The sequence below is a fragment of the Taeniopygia guttata genome, chromosome 9 (assembly GCF_048771995.1).
Source record: "Taeniopygia guttata chromosome 9, bTaeGut7.mat, whole genome shotgun sequence".
Taxonomy (NCBI): Eukaryota; Metazoa; Chordata; class Aves; order Passeriformes; family Estrildidae; genus Taeniopygia; species Taeniopygia guttata.
The window spans coordinates 8,080,572-8,096,941 of NC_133034.1; the positions used below are offsets into that span (position 1 = coordinate 8,080,572).

Consider the following 16,370-nt stretch of genomic DNA (forward strand, 5'->3'; position numbering starts at 1 on the left):
CCCCAGTGAGCATGCACTGTTTGTTTGGACAAGTGCTACTGGATTTCAGAACTGGCCCCCAGGTCAGTGTCAGCACTCCCCAGCCATGGGTGGAAAAGGTTTCAGGAATTTTCTGTCCAAGGCTGTGATCAGGTTTTCCCATATTTTCCGGACAGTTGATAGATGTAGCTCAGTAAAACAAAGATGTCACTATTGTCATGTTCTTCATGTTTTGTACTGGAAGTATGATGGTGATAGCTTTCCAATCTCTGTTATTGATTCTGCAATATCAGACTCTATTTTCCCTCCTATCCTTATGAAATGAGGAAGTATCCTTAAAATCACAAGTTAATAGGCTTAGCAGAAAAGTCTCACAGTTTTAAATATAGATTTCTCTATGCATGTTTTCTCTAAGTGGTTTTGGCAAGGGATAGAAGAGGAAGACAGATACTAAAGATATGTCTGGCTAGTTGTACATGGAAGTAAAAGGTTTTCTTTTGTCTTAGTTTTGTGCAGTTTAGAAACTGTGTTGAAAGGGAACTCTTAGGGGCATTTAAATAACAGGTGAATTGTATGCCAATGCTTTTCTTGGATTCAGACCTGTGACTTTTTATTTTCAATATCCATTTTCTTAATGTTTAAGACAAGCTAACAGTAATCACGGGGTAAACAATCATTTAGCTAGGAGATCCATGAACAATATTGAGAATAATTCAGAAAGTTGAAGTACTTCTAAAATCTGGAAATTACCCATAAAGATATCTGAAGTAAGTTTGGAGAAAGGTATTTGAGATGATAGCATAGGAAATAAATCAGAAGGAAAAAGGAATTTAGGCTTGCTGATCTCAGATGGTTTCTGGTCCTGCTTGGCTTTTAGGGCAGAAATTGCCCTTTGGATTATTTCATCAAGAAGTGGATGTGCCCATCTCTGAGGAATGATTAAGTTATTTAACTTGGGCTAGAATGTGAGGAAACAGCTCAAGTTTTGATTTCACCACAAACTTTTATTCTGGTAGTGATCAAGGTATTCAGAGCAGAATTCTGGACTTATATGAACATAATGGGGAACTTCTTTAAACATTAGTAAGACTCCTTTAAACAACTTGTGAAGCTTCTTAATTTCTTCACCTGTCTTTCACTACTTTTTCCCTGCAAAAGTTGAGGGTTTTTTATTTGCTTTTTCCAGAAGATGAATCTTTATTTTCTGCATCTGAAGCCCTCTGCTCTGTGTACTCTGAGACAGACTGTTCCTATCTCTTTTCACCAGGCTGTCACACACTTGATGACTTACATGCACTGTCATTCTTCTTAGGCAAAACAAGCCTGTTTGCTCAATCTGTACCTCGGGGTTTTTTTGGGGATGTTGTATAACTCTGCTTGCTGTTATTGCACCCACTGAACTTGTTTATGACTCATATGCTTTCTTTACAGGGATTTAGGTAGAAGAAACATCTTTGCAAACCTCCCAAATGTTTTAATGACGAGCAGAATCATCCCATCTTTATTTAATCGCATCACTTATGGATTTTACTGGGGCAAATGGAATGTCCTTGGGATTCTGTGTTGTACAGATCTATTACAAACCGGTTAACAGGGACATTTCATGTAATCTAATTTTAATTTACATAACCTTTTACAATTGGATTATTAAGACCTAGGCATTGTAATGCATGTGTGGAAGAGGGTGCACCCCTGCCTGAAATGGCAGAGCCGCTTGGCTGCTAAGGAGAATGCAGGATTTCATCTCACGCTTGGAGAATTCCCTGGATTTGTGTTCCCTCATTTGGAAAAACAACCTGGCTGTAACCAACTGAAAACTGTTTCAGAAAGTGTTAATTTCTATGTAGAAATTATGTTTCCCAACTCCACACTAGAAAGGATTAAGTAAGAACTTGCTAATTGCAGGAGGTGGGAGGGCCTGGATTTGTAGGCAGAGCTGGTGATAATGTAACTGGTGGAGATTACAAACTAATTATGTAAGCCAGCAATTGCCTGCCAGGTGTTCGAGATGCACAGCAGGGTGTAGGGATGGGGTAGCTGTTGGGGAGCAGCAAGGAGGAATCTGACACGCACTTGGAGTGAGCAGAGCTCTGATTAGCACTTTGCTCAAGATGGCTTGGGCGTGAGAGGAAAGGACAAGAAGGTGGCTGTGCTTTTTCAGATTTGTTTTCTGGCATGACTCTGAGCTTCAGTGTTACATTTGACCACTGATGATGCGTGGGCCTGTTACTACTCAGCAGCCACCTGTAGGCTGCTATGAATGAGCAAGAGTTTTGCTCAGTGGTATTACAGAAATATGCCAAATAAAACTGTGACAGTTGTTCTCTGTGGTGGAAAGGCCAGGTTTCACTCCAATTTAGTTGCCTTTTGAACAAATCCTTGGTATTAGCTACAGCTATATATAGTATAGAGATTGGTGGGAACACTTTGCTATTCTCAAGCACAGGCACTGAAGAGTAATTCAGTCATTACATATTTTAATACAAATTACAGCTTCCTGAGTAGCAACTATAAATAAGCTCTGGTGCCATGTGTCTAACAGGCAGATGAGCGTTGTGCTCTCACAGAGCAGCCCCATAATTGAGAACCAGATGCTCCTAAGCTCCAGCCCTGTTTCTGGTCTTCATGAGCATGCTTGAGTGATTGCCTGCATCAGTGAGTTGTAATTAATTAGTTAGTGCCTGGGAATGTGCAGAAGGTATAAAGGCACTACAGAAAGTATTTGAGGAGGTGTTTTGTTGCTCCATTTCCTTCCCATCATCAGAGGCTGGTGTGACCTGTTGAAAAGCACCTAGGTAAATGTATGTTTCACAAAGAAGGGGTGTTAATATTTGTTCAATTTTCTTAATAAGTGAACTATGAAAGTGAATTGTTAAAGCTTTCTGTATTAGACTGTAATGAAATTCAATCTTTTATTTATTTGATAGGCAGTTAATGGTGGTGTGATCAAAGTCTCAGCCATCAGCTGATGCTTCATGTTGATCTCAGCTATTATTGTGGATGGTGGTTTTTTTTAATCACTAAGTTTTATTAATAACATGAAAGGCTATCATCTATAGATGATGATGGTATTGTAATAACATAATGAAAATATAGTGTTTTCATAGTGGCCCAGAGATGCAAACTGCACACATGTCTGTGTTTTAAATGAATGACTCTATGCTTGGGAAGGACCAAACATGGTCACTTATTACTGGCTATTTTTAGGTGTGTTGTAGACACATCGTGTACTTCTAGAGATGGTAAAGACGGTTACTTCATCTTTAAATAAGGCTGTTTCTTGCATTTCTAGCAGTTATTAAAAAATTTGGTGAAATGTGAATTCTGTGGTTCTCAAATGATTTAGGAAATATGAATTAATTTTAGTATTCTAGCATTATTATTTCTGGATAGGCTATTAATCACTTGACTTCTAGGTGCTTAAAACACAGTCTTTCAAACAGAAGATGTACAAGGGGAATGTATCTTCCACCTTCCTTTGGGCAAACAGACCACAGCTTTTCACCCAACCAAGCATAATGCAGGGATGTCTGATGGCTGAATGTCCTACCTGTGAGTAAATTATAGATAATGCAATGAACTCAACCATGATGTAGCTGCCCAACTACTGAGTAGCAGCTCTGTTCCCTGCCCTGCACCCTGCTCCTGGGGTGTTGTTACCCACTGGTGTGCCTTTCAGAGGAGAGCTCTGTCTCTGGACCCAGACTTGGCTGTAGGAGCAGAGAGCTTTGCCACGTTCCTTACGAGCTTGCTGAGGGTTTGAGGACAGGGCAAGTTGATGAAGAAGTCTCATTATCTCACCAGATCTGCTGTAGTGCGAACACAAACACCTTGCTGGGAACGGCATCCCCCAAACTGCTGAGCAGGGATCAAGTTTAGCTGCTAAAAGCATTTCTGCCTCAAAGGAGAGGGAGCTGCAGGGGTTTGTTGTCCATGGCCCAACTCATGGTGCAGGTGTGAGCCAAGCAAGGCCTTTCTGCTCCTCTGCTGCAGCACTGCTGGGATGTTTCCCTGTTTTCCTCCTGGCATTTCCATTGGGGATGTGGAATTGTGATTGCTTGGTTTCAGTCTCTGAAGTTTCAATACTTAAACTCCTCGGAATGTGAGAGGGGTGGGGCTGGACTCACTGTGGTTTTGCTGATGTCATGAAGGTAGAAGAGAGAAATCTTCCTTCTTTTTAGCAGTTGAGAATATTATATTAAGCACTTAATTTTTGGGGGGAGTAGTCTGTTGTTATATGGCAAATCTTTGTTGTACTAGGAATATGACTTTTATAGGGCACCATTCTAAACCTAGGCTATTAAGAGTAAGTAAACCATCCTTATTTATACAGCACCTTCTTTGAAAATGTAGGTGTCATCTGTCTATTTGCCAAGACAAAGGAGTGGCACTGCTTTTTTATATTTTTATTTTTTTTTAATACTGGATGCTTTTATTCCTCTTATTTTCCTTTACAATAAAATTGCATTTTTTTAGAAATGGGCTGTAAAGTGGACCAAAGATTTCAGTTGCAATTTGTGACTTTGCATCACTGTCTTCTCCCTCTTCCCTGGGTAATATCCTAAAACAACACTTCAAACTGCTGTAAAATGAACATTTGTGCCAGAAAACCCACCCTGCTTTTCTGAGCATCAGTTTCTCAAACAGGGTAGTTGTAAGAAGGGCTCTATAACCTCGGGAAAATGTCACAACAAACGAGTTTTTTGTGCTCATCCTTAAACTTTTTTGCTGATTATTTTAAGTATAAATATGAATATATTGAAATATCTTACTGTACATTAAGATGTTAAGAGAATCCATAAATCCATCATGCTGAATCTCATTCATACAGCTTTATATGTCTTGAAACTACTGAGGGGGAAAATGGGGCATTTTTCATTTTTTCTATAGTTTTACAAAGCATATTCTAAGTCTGTGAAATGAAGTCCATGTGTGGGGTATTTCAGTTCACTGGTTGTAGGAGGTGGCTTGGGGGATGGATAATGTGGGATCATCAATTCTTGAGTGCACAGGAGTGCTTGTGTGAGAGGAGGATATTTAATAGAAAATTATTCTGATATAGAAGACAGTAGTACATTGTTTTAAAACTTAAATGAGAAGATTGCAGTTTTATCAAACTAAGTGTGCCTGACACTTTATACAGGTTAAATCTATTGTGAGTCCAAAACATGTAGATTCAGAAAAAAATGTAAGTTTGCCATTTTCAGTCCTCTGCAACTCTCATTTCTGATGTGTGTGCATAGTGCTCTTATGAGCTTTTGATTTGTTTTGTTTTTTTCCTGTTGACTCCTATCCAGAATGCCTGAATGTGTTAATGACTCATGGAGCACAGACTTGTCTTTCAAACGAGTTCTATTTTGTGGGCTGGTGAATTCCTAGCAGAGCATATCATCTAGATTCATTTGAAGAAGATATTTATCTTTTTTCCTAAATCAAATCACTTTCATGAAAAGGTATACACAACTGAGACTTACAGATAAGACCAGAACACTGAATTATTTTCTCTTCAAGTTAAAACTCAATACTTTCTTAAAGCTCTAAGTGGGAAAATAAGGATTTTCTATTTGACTCTATTTTCTGAAATTATTTTTAACTAACTATCAGTTATGTATGATTTTTTTCCCTTCTTTTTGGAGTTGAATACTGCTCTGCTCACTTGTGAGGGCTTTTTGTTAAATTCTTGTACTACTAGTCCTATGTGAGTTAAACTTCATATTGTCTGTAAGGATAAATGTTTCTCTATAAATCTTGCATGCACCTCTACCTTTAAAATACAAAATGAGCTCAATTTGTAGATTAATTGGTACAGTTTCTCATACAAATGACAAAAGAAACCTGAAGTATATTAGTAATGTGATGGCAGTACTACTTCAAGCACAATTACCTTGTCTTAAATTGAAGATAATCAGAATTGCAGAATTCACTCTAGCAATAATGGCCACTTTTTCAAGTGGAATTAGTAAGAAATCAAAGAAATGTTTGTGCAAATGTAGGTCTATTCATGCTTTTTGATCTTGGGAGGTATGTGGAAAAAACAATGAAAAACGGAGTGAGGTGGGTTTTTTTAGAAGTATTATTCTACAGTTTTGACTGTTTGTGGTTATGGTGGTTTGGTCCCTCAAAATCAGATCTGGAGAGGCTTGAGACAAGAGGCATCAAATCTGGTCATAACACCTTGAATGTGTATTCGTTTTTTCTGTTTGGATTAATTGTGTATTAGTTTTTTCTGGTTGAAGTCAACACTGATTGCCTCTGGGAAATCAGCTTTTCAAAAACTTTGTACAGACTGTTTTAACAAATGGACAAGAATGGATTTACTAAAAGGCAAGTTACAAGCCTCTATCGGTGTCAGTGGGTGAAAATTCAACTGTGGGGCATCTGTGTGAAGCCAAAGTTGTTGTGTGCTAAATAATATATAATTACACTTAGTTTTAGTGTCCATCAATAAACAAACATTGTGGATTTGCTTGAGTTTCACGTTAGAATTTTGTTAGTATTCATATCAACAAGTTCTAATGAAATTCTAATGGAGCACAATGAGAAATTAATTTTTAATAATACATGGAGCACAAACACCATTAAAAAATAGCAGCTGAACTACAGAAATGTGAAATAAACCCTTTGTGTAAGTATGTGGCCATAGAACTAATCCAGGAATTTCCCCAACAATAACCTTATGCACAGGGTCAGTAACCGTCTAACATCTGCGTGTCACACTGTTTTTCTTTTCCTAAATCAGAGACTCTTCAGGATCTGGTGGATGTTGCCCATCTGAGGCAGGGAACTGGTGAGCAGCTCTTATGCAAGGGCTGGAGCTGTCCAGTGGCAGGGGTTGATGGAGGGAGGATGCAGAGCCCGGCGGGGCTGCAGGAGGTGCCTGGCTCAGTCCCTGTGCCCTGGGAGCTGCCACAGCACACGGGCAGGGCACTGCCAGGGCAGCTCTTAACCCGGGCAATGTTCACTGCTTGGGAACCTGGCACAGCTCAGCCTGCCAGCCCTTTGTGCCAGGGGCTGCAGGGGGAGGTGGTGAGAGGGAAGAGTTTCCTGTAGCATTGAGACTTTGGGCTGTAAGATGAACATTGTGGGGATCTTTGTTAGAGAAGGACTTTAAAGAGATTGAGAAGCATTTTCATTGCATGATCTGATTTAGAACACACAGCTACTCTGACTATGTAAGCAAACTTCTGCTGTGGTATTGTTGTGTACTACTTTTCACATGTTCCAAAAAAAAATATTTTAATTATCTGCTCACATTCAGCACAAAAAAACCCATTTGCCTCAGAGTCACTCCACCAAAGACACTGCTGATGGGGAGGAGAGGTTACAAGATAATTATTGTTTTAGATTTCATTTAAGAGTAGATCACTTGAATTGGGGAAGACATTGTGCTGCTTCTGCCTTGTTCTCATCAGTAGAGCTTTGAATGTTGGCAGCCCAGCTTTGGCAGTGATAAATTTCTTTGGAGGAAAGTGGGGGATCACTGAGCAACATTCATAAAAACACCCCTGCAAGCTGTTTGCTGTGCTGGGGAGTTTATTCTGAAAGCAAATTCTGCATGTGCAGGGCCTAGTGGAAAGTCAGGGTAGGTGCAGAATTTGAACACTGAGGGGCTTTTCTCCCCAAAATGTCATTTTTTAAATCTATCTATTCATATCTGTGGGTACTGCCTTTGGAGCTGATAGCAATGTGAGTAGTTGAAAAAAAGCTAATAACTCTGGAAAAATTGCTACATGAAAGGAAGAGGAAACCCTGGCTGTGAGAAAGGTATAGGGTTTAAAATGCACCAGGAGAAAACCTGAAAAGACGTGGGCAATTGAGAGAACTATCAGAGAGAGGAGTCTCAGCACCTGTGAGTCCTCTGATGACTCAGTATAAAAATTTCTTTTTAGCCTTTGTCCCCACACAAGAAGAAAACTGCTGAAGGTTTGTTTGTTTTGTTTTGTTTTGTTTTTGAGGGAGGGGATAAAGGTAATGCCTTTTAATTAGCCCTCAGACTCCTCTAATACTTAAGCAGCAGGAAAATACTTCATAAGTAAAAAAATATAAAATTTAAATGTGCTTAGTTTGGCCATGCAATTATCTACCAAATAATTTGAAAAGGTTCCAGAAGCCTGATGCAAAATCCATTCAGTTTAAAGGAAGTGGGCTCTGGGTTATACCTTAAAAGAGGAGACCTACCTTAGTCTGCCTATTCCCTTTTCCTCTCAATTTCCTGATTTGGAAAACTTATACACTTTGCTTCTGTCATTTGAAGTAAAAGTAAATTCCGTTATAACAAAAACACTGTAGAGAACAATAAAGATTTAGATGAGTTAACAGGTTGTGTATTCATAAAATTCTTTCCAGTAGCCAGTGCTTGGGTGGTCATCCTCTGTTCTGAAAGGTTCTGCCTGGTGCAACCATATTCTGACGTGGGTAGATGGAAGATTGGGCAGTAAATGAAAGGATTTGTTCATTTTACATCTGCTTGCTGTCTTTGTAGAAATGCAAAATGTGACCTTCTCTGTCTTTGTTGTCGTTTGTACCCTTTGTCTGGTACTGTGTGACTTGTTGATTCTCTTCCCATTTGACATAAAATGTTGATAAATGCCAAGGAAGTTTGCAAAGGAACCCTGACAAAATCCTCTGGGTCACCATAAACTACAGGACTGCATGCCCAAGAAGGCTTGCTCCATCTTTTTAAAAGGTAGGCATTGCAATTCTGAGAAGGATAATGGGTATTCTCTATTTAGGTGCTTTGTTTTGGCAGGATCCAAAAGCAAGGTCAGATAGAATAGTCATAATTGTTATAGCACAGTTCCATACACTCCTAGAAATACATGTCTTACTCTCCTGGGTCCTAGTCTTTGAACTTGGGCGGGGGGTTGTGGTGGGTTGTATTTTTGTTTTGGTGTTTTGGTTTTTTTTAGGTTTCTGTTTATTTGTTTTGGGGGTAGTGTGTTGGTTTTATATTAGGCTATATGATTCCAAGGAAACAAACAAACAAATCTTCTTAAAAGATGTTTTTTAAAAACAAAACTTTTGTTTTTAGTGGCGACACTGAGACGGTGCTATTGAGGAATAGTGGTACCTCTCTGACTGGAGCTTCCTGTTGCTATAATACACATCAGTTCTCACCTGTCCTGGAAGATTCTGCTTCTGGAGGCACAGAGACACGTTAGATATGTTTGTATTTGTTTAGTTTGCTTTTGTAAAGCAGTTTGGAGTTGTAAACCCAAGTGCAATCAATGTTACATGACTTTCCTGTGAATGGCATAATTACATTCACATGCCAAGAGTGAAGTGCTTTGACAGTCTCACAACAAAATTAATTCAAAGCTTAGAAGCAAAATAAAGGAATGCAAAATCAACTATTGTGTTTTGGTGAGACTAATACCATCTGAGACTCCATCGTGCTTATCCACCAAATTCTATGTGGAATGTTTTTTTATGTGCAATAGGCTGTTTACAGCAAGCCATTTGAAATAATAGCCCGTGAGACCATTCCCTGATGCACACTGCTATACCTGGAGAGCCTGCCAGATACCATCAGGAAAATGGACCATAAAAGCAATCCAAAACCTGCATTCTTAGTGGAATTTATCTGATAAATACCTTGCTAAATCCTAAGTGTTTCATTCATCTTTTTTAAGTGTGATACACTGATCTGCTTATCTGTTTAGCCTCACTGGCAGCATTCTCTCCTGAGGTTAAAACACACAAGGAAGACACATCCATTCACTTTAATAACTGTTATCTCCCAAAGAATATGAGCTGCAGATTCATTAATTAAACATGATTGTTCTGGGGAAGGTCTCCTGATGAAGATGTATCTATGACTCACTTGGTGTCAGCAAACTCTATTTCAAATACAGTTTTTCCATTTCACCATTCCCAGTGTCAGGTAAAAACTTGTCAATAAAAGAGCCTGTTTATCTGAAAGCATAATTTATAGAAGATATACAACCAATACCTTTCATGTTCTTCTGCCATCTGTAACATGCAATAATGGAATTATGGCAGATGAATAGTCCTATGTTTTTGTCATAGGACTAGAAGCCGGGAACTTTTTTTTGCTGCCATCAAACTCTGTGAGAGATAGAAATTGTTTAATGCAAAATTTCTGTTTAAACCCATTACTGTGGGATTTAAAATTTTATTTTGATGCCACTTTAAAACAAAGCCACAATTCTAAGTTTTTCTTGAAGACATTTGAAGAAAATTTTCTTAAGCAAAACACTATTTCAGTCAAAATCAAAATATTTCTATGTCAAGTGCAATATAAATCCCAGAGTCTTACTAGAAGTATCCAAATGTTTGATATTGATGTCTTTCTGATGAAAAGAAGCTGCATTTCTGTGAAGTATATTTGAAGTCAGAAGAGGTTTCATCTTTTTTCCTCACCTTATATTTCACCTTATATCCTTGGTTCTTTCTTATGTAGATGTCCACCTTCTGTTTCTTCATAATTTCAAACACCTTTGTCTTTCCTTTGATGTGTTTTTTCCCCTATGTATAAGATATTTCTCACAAACTTAATTAAGTAGACCTTTGTCTTCAAACTGCTGACTGGCAGATATCAGAAGCTATTCTAATGGAAGCATAATAAAACAGAGGCACAGAATTTTTTGACTGTGCTTGAAAGTGGAAGGGCAGCCATCTACTCTATGGTTCTAAATGACAGGGTAAATTTTCCCTTCTACCTCTATCCAGTTTAATTAATATATTGCAGTATAAATAGTAATTTGAAGGCCTCCTTTTGCTTCTTTTCAAGACTATTAGTAACTAACAAAACTCACACAACAAGGTTGTGAGTTAATCAATGCTGCTCAGTGGATGCTGGATCCCTTAAAACCTGGAGACCACAAAGGTACCATCCATTGATATAGTTCTGACAGTGTCCTTTGACAAGGTGAGCAGAGGGTGTTTTCTGTTCTATTTAAGGTGTCCTTAGGCTACCTACTTGGAAAAAGAATTTGATGTGTATGGGAATATGAAGAGTATGAATATAAGGTGAATGGTCTATAGGGTAGAAATCATTAACTCTGGCCAAGAACACAAACATCTGCCATCTAGTAAATGACGATTTTGGCAGTAACTCCACCACTGGATAGATGGACCAATGGACCCTGTCTGTTCCTGGCTATGAGGTCACGTGTTTTAATAAGAGCATTAAGTTCTGTGTGCCTTCTTTTTATTTTCTTCTAAAAACACAGAGATTACATGGTTTTGTGTTCCAAAGTACTGTACTTAGACTTTCTCAAATATATTCTTCTGTTCAGCAGCAGTATTGGGACTATGAATTCCTGGTGGACAGTTCCCTGCTACAGTTATATCAACCTGAGCAGAGGGAGTAGTTTCCACGTAAAATTGCAGGTGTGCAACCTAGCAGTTCCAGAGAATCTTTTATAAAGGTAAGTGCTTCTTATGCCCAGTGGAAAATAATCAAAAAAAAATGGAGAAAGGTAAAAGAAATACCCTGAAATAGTTGGTGAGTGAAACATCGACTGGGCTGGGGCTGTGGTGTGGTGCTGAGGCTCCAAATTTTGACTCAAAGATTCAAACCTCTCCATTGGCAAAGGAGTGACCTAAATTTGTACAGTTGGTTTTTTTTGGGTTTTTTTTTTTGTTTTGTTTTGTTTTTTTTTTTTTTTTTTTGAGGCTGACTCTTGTACTTTGGGGAAAATCCTCCAGAGATACTGGTTTCCCTCTCATGTAGAATGTGAATCATATGGAAAATGTACCAGGGCTGTGTGGGAGTATTTCTTTCATGCTGAGATAGAATGCTGAGATTTAGCCCTTTCCTTTGGGACCAGATGCCATGTCTGTGTTCTGACTATCTTTGGTACATATGTGAATCTCCAAAAGGGCTCATTTATAAAAGGAGTAGAATATCTGATCTTAGATCAGTCATGTAGATCTAAGGGAAGGATTTTGCCTTGAGTGTGAATTAGTCTCAAAGACAAAATTCACAGCAGCATACTTGTTAATGAATTACAGTCTTTATTTTTAAACATTTTAAGTCTTCTTAAGTTCCCACAAGGAACTCGTTATGCTTTGCACTTGGAAGAAAATGGAGAAAATGTAAGTGGTGCTTTGGAGGGTGGGGAGTCTGGTTCCTGTACAGATGAAATTGGTGCAATTTTACACATGTAATATAAATAAAGGTACTGATAAGTAGAGCGTGTACCATTGGTGCCTTCATAATCTAATCTGTGAGATAATGCATATTTATGAACTTGAATATAATTAAAAGCTGGTGTTCCAAGTGTCAATCAGCCCAATTCATACACAGATCATCAGAGGAAATACTTCTCTGGAAATGGCAGAGTACGTGCAGTGTGGACCTGTGCCTGCAGATTATATGATCTACCATTTCTTTATTTAGAGCATCCTTTTATGGCTTGAGACCTGGAAATTCCTTGAGAAGACATTGAGAAGATATTTATCTAATTAATTACTTTTAAGTCTTGAATGCACATGTGAATTCGGGGTTTTCTTTGTTTTTTTCTTTTCTTAATGTGAATTACAAAGCAACAGAGGCATAATTAGTTGAATTTGGAGGATGTGTTCACAAAGTTTTGAAATAATTTAAAAATAGGCGAGTTTTTCAGTATCACTAGAAATTTTAAAGAAAGTCTAGGCATACTAGGTTTGCTGAAAATACTCTGGAAAATTATGATTTTGATGTGATGATGTCCTATTGTGTAGTAACAGTCATTTCAAAGAGACTTAGGGCCCTGGCCAGTGAGGTAACACATTTTTATTTTCAAGGCCCATATGAGAAACCCTTGGGGTTTTAGGGGCTCAATGGGAAGAGATGTGAACTGGAAGTCACTTGAAACTTGATGTGGACAATGTGCCCAGCTTAGTTTATAGGCACATTTGTGAGGGGGGAAGATGCTAATTCTGCATCCTTTGGGAAATGCTTGCCCTGGGTCAGAGGCTGCAGAGAATGTGCAGCTGGTATCTGCATGAGACCAGTGCTTATGGAGGAGGAGGGAATTCATCTCACACATCTAAAATTATCTTGATTTTCATTTCAGCTTTGTGGCTCACCTTTAAGAGAAAGCAGAACATGAGCAGCTGTCCAGTGAGTGATTCTGTGCCAGCTGATGTGGAATGTGAGGTCTTTTATATAGCTAAATGCAGTGATTTAAAACATCTGCCCATATCCCTGGTTTTTCTATTTGACTGTTGTTCCATAGTGGAAATTTCTTAATGTGATGGAGACTTTTTATCACATGGTATCATATTTTCAGAGTTATCTTTTCCTTCATTTTTAGAAGTAGATATGTATTTTCTTGTGAGTGGTGACTTATATCTCTAATAACTTTGGGAGTATATCCTTATAGAATTGTGGCTGTTGAAAACTTGTATTTGTGTTTTGGGTTATTTTGTTGTTTTCTTTCTTTTATGGGAAAAAAATATGTTAGACTGACAGAAATGAATATAAATAGAGCAATATATTTATATGTGGAGGTAAAGCAAGAGTAGTTTACAAGTATAATTTTGGGAGCTTTGTTTAGACATTTTTTTCTCCACTATGAATGACTGCAATTCCAGAGTGTCCTGACTGTTAAAAAAAAAAAAAAAAAGAGTGAATCCTGCTGTAGGATGCATGCTCCATTTGTATGACTCTGTGTGGATCTGCTGTGTGAGGAGGGGTTTGATCCCTTCTGTTTGCTCAGTGCTAATGCCAGAAGTTTGTGGAAACTGTCCCCTTGCCCTCAAGGTGCAAAGGTCATTGTTACCTTCTGCCCACAGGACAGTCTAGAGAATTAGAGTAGGCATGGGTTCTAGTAAATCCAACTAAATATAGCAAGAACTTCTATTTAAAGCTTTTTTGATTAACTCTTGTGTGTTTTTCATTTTAGCTATGAACACAGTGTTGTGCAGAACATGAGCATACCCAAGCCCTCTTCTGTAATTTATCATTCTTCTTTTAATTTGTCATTTTACCTTTAGGGAACTATTTAAAAAAATTATTTAGATTTGATTTGTTAGAAGCTACCTATTTGCAGTTGATGTCTAATTATTTTTTAAGACCAATAAGTTATGAAAATATTTATATAGTTAATCATTACATTATTAATGGATAATGGCTAAAAATGTAGTAAGTAACTTTAAAATTATATATGGTTTATAATCTTTAAAGGGTTATAGGTCTTTAACTACCCAGTAAAACTATAGAGAATTTACAGATCACTGTTTTATTGGTATTATAACTTAACTACTTCTTTGAACTTTCATTACTGACTGTTGAGGCCTTTCAAGGATGATGGTATCTGTTTTACCTTTGGCTGTTACTTTTAAGAAATCTGTGATATGAAAGCAATATATACATGTATTTAGGTAACAGATTGAGAAACTGAAATAACTGAAAAATGGTAATTGAAGTGGCAAATTATTGATATAGAGAGACACATAATATCTATATAATATACATGAAAGAGATTAATATTGTGCTCTTACTTAGTAAATGTATTTTGTAATTTTCTGCCTTGTATTGCTATGAGTGAGGGAAGAATTAATTCTGAGGTTTAGTCTTCCAGTCCATCCCAGAAGTAGCTTCTGGGCCCAATTTACTACCAAATGGGTGTCAACAATTGGAGTTTTTGTGGCCACAGGGCTGTGAGCAGCAAAAACAGGAAAAGACTTGCATTTAAGTAGTGGCCATAGCCACTACTAACCCCAATTAAATCTTGATTAATTAGGGCTATTCTCACGATTAGTTAGACATGTTCTTGCACATCTTGTTGGATTAGATCAATTGTCCACAAAAACTTACAAGCTCAAAGTTAGTGCCTGGACTTGGTGAAGCAGCAGCAGCTGGTGCAGTGCAGAGCCCTGGGCTGGATGGCCCCAAATCTCTTGTGTTATGGGGCTGGAGGAGCTTCCATTGCCCAGTGGGGAAATGGAGGGATAGAGGCCCTTGAGGTGGAATGAGAAAAAGCCACCTCGATTGGCAAAGTGCTGTGAGAAATGCTCTCCTGTTCTCCCAGTAATCCTAAATCAGGCTCTAGCATGTTCTGTTAAATAAAATTCAAAGGGTCATTTTCTCCCAAAAGGTCACCTAGGATTTTACTATTTGTTCGAAGTGTCTTATAAAATTAACTCTGTTCTGTCTGAGAAAAAAAGAAAATTATGAATATGAAGCTGTCCATAAAACATAGTTTTCAGCTCAGAACAACACAAAAATTTCCTTGAGATAATTTGTGGACTGTCTTCTTCAATTACTTTCAATAAAACTGAATATTTGCAGTTCATGTTATACCAACACAGTCCCAACCTGCTCGACTGGGTTTGGTTTTGAGTAGCCCATAAAATAGTCTGTGCCTTCTTTTAATACTTTTTTTTTCCAATACCATTCCTCTAGCTTTTAATCTCTACCTCAAAAACCAGGCAGATATAGATATCTGTAATTCTTCTAAGCACTAAACCACAGTGAGTTTTCTAAGTACTAAACCACATGTTTCATATGAAGCCATCAAGTAGGAGCAATGTTTATGTGAGTATAAAAAAATTCCATGTGCGAAGTCTCTCATTTACTGAAAATCTTCCATTCTCTGAGGCTAATGGCTTGTGCCAGAGCTTTGTGGTGTGTCAGATGTCCAGATTGTTTGACTGCATCAGGAGTTTGCTGTGGTGTCCATTTGCCAGCTGGAGGCAGAATTTCATTAATCTGTGTTAGAGGGAGAGAGGTGGGAAATGATGTTTGCTCCAAAGCTTTGATCTTTTTTTGTTAATGAGCTGGTTTACACCTTGGCTATTAAACAGTTGGAGACTTTTTTTTTTTTTTTTTTTTTTTTGCTATGAAGCCTAAATTTGGAGTAATTCAAGCTGAGCCGAGCAACATTTTTCCACCTTCAAGTAATAGGTTCTATTGCCCTATAAACTCAATAATTCTTCTTGACCATTTCTTTCTTTTTGCTTCCTCCTGCCATTCATTCTTTTTCTTCCTCTTAACCTCCTTGGAATATGGAAAGCATTTGGATTTAGTAGAATGGCTTTTGTTTTCAGTTTTAAAACACAACTTCTCTCTCTCTGCTACCCATGTGCTAACTGCATCAATTTGTGGGTTTAACCTTTTCTAAACACACATGCACAGAGAAGTCCTGCCTGTTGCCCTCATTTTTGGTGGGCTGCAGGCATGCATGGGCAATCTCAAATTACTGGATATAATTCCTGTACATTTCTGGATTAACCATTGTGTTGTAGGTTGAGGGAAGTGAGTTCAGGTTCTGCCTTGGTTCTGTTTTCTTACCTGGGGCAAAGAGGAGACTCGGGGAAATGACATCTTCATTCTGCTGTCTTCTTCTCCTTTAATAAACTGATTGAAGGATGTTGATGTGCACCAGGGAGGCACCATGCCTCCTTCTGGGTAGGCCTTTTCCTGAGTAATTTGGCCA

The 16,370-nt window shown here is 38.1% G+C and overlaps 1 long non-coding RNA gene across 1 annotated transcript; it reads left to right on the forward strand.

The window, feature by feature from the left end:
- The first annotated feature begins 2,781 nt into the window (after positions 1–2,781).
- On the forward strand, positions 2,782–15,760 carry LOC140684676 (uncharacterized). Its single transcript, XR_012057301.1, has 3 exons — positions 2,782–8,665; positions 11,241–11,372; positions 12,347–15,760. It is a non-coding gene; the product is annotated as an uncharacterized lncRNA (long non-coding RNA).
- Positions 15,761–16,370: the final 610 nt, after the last annotated feature.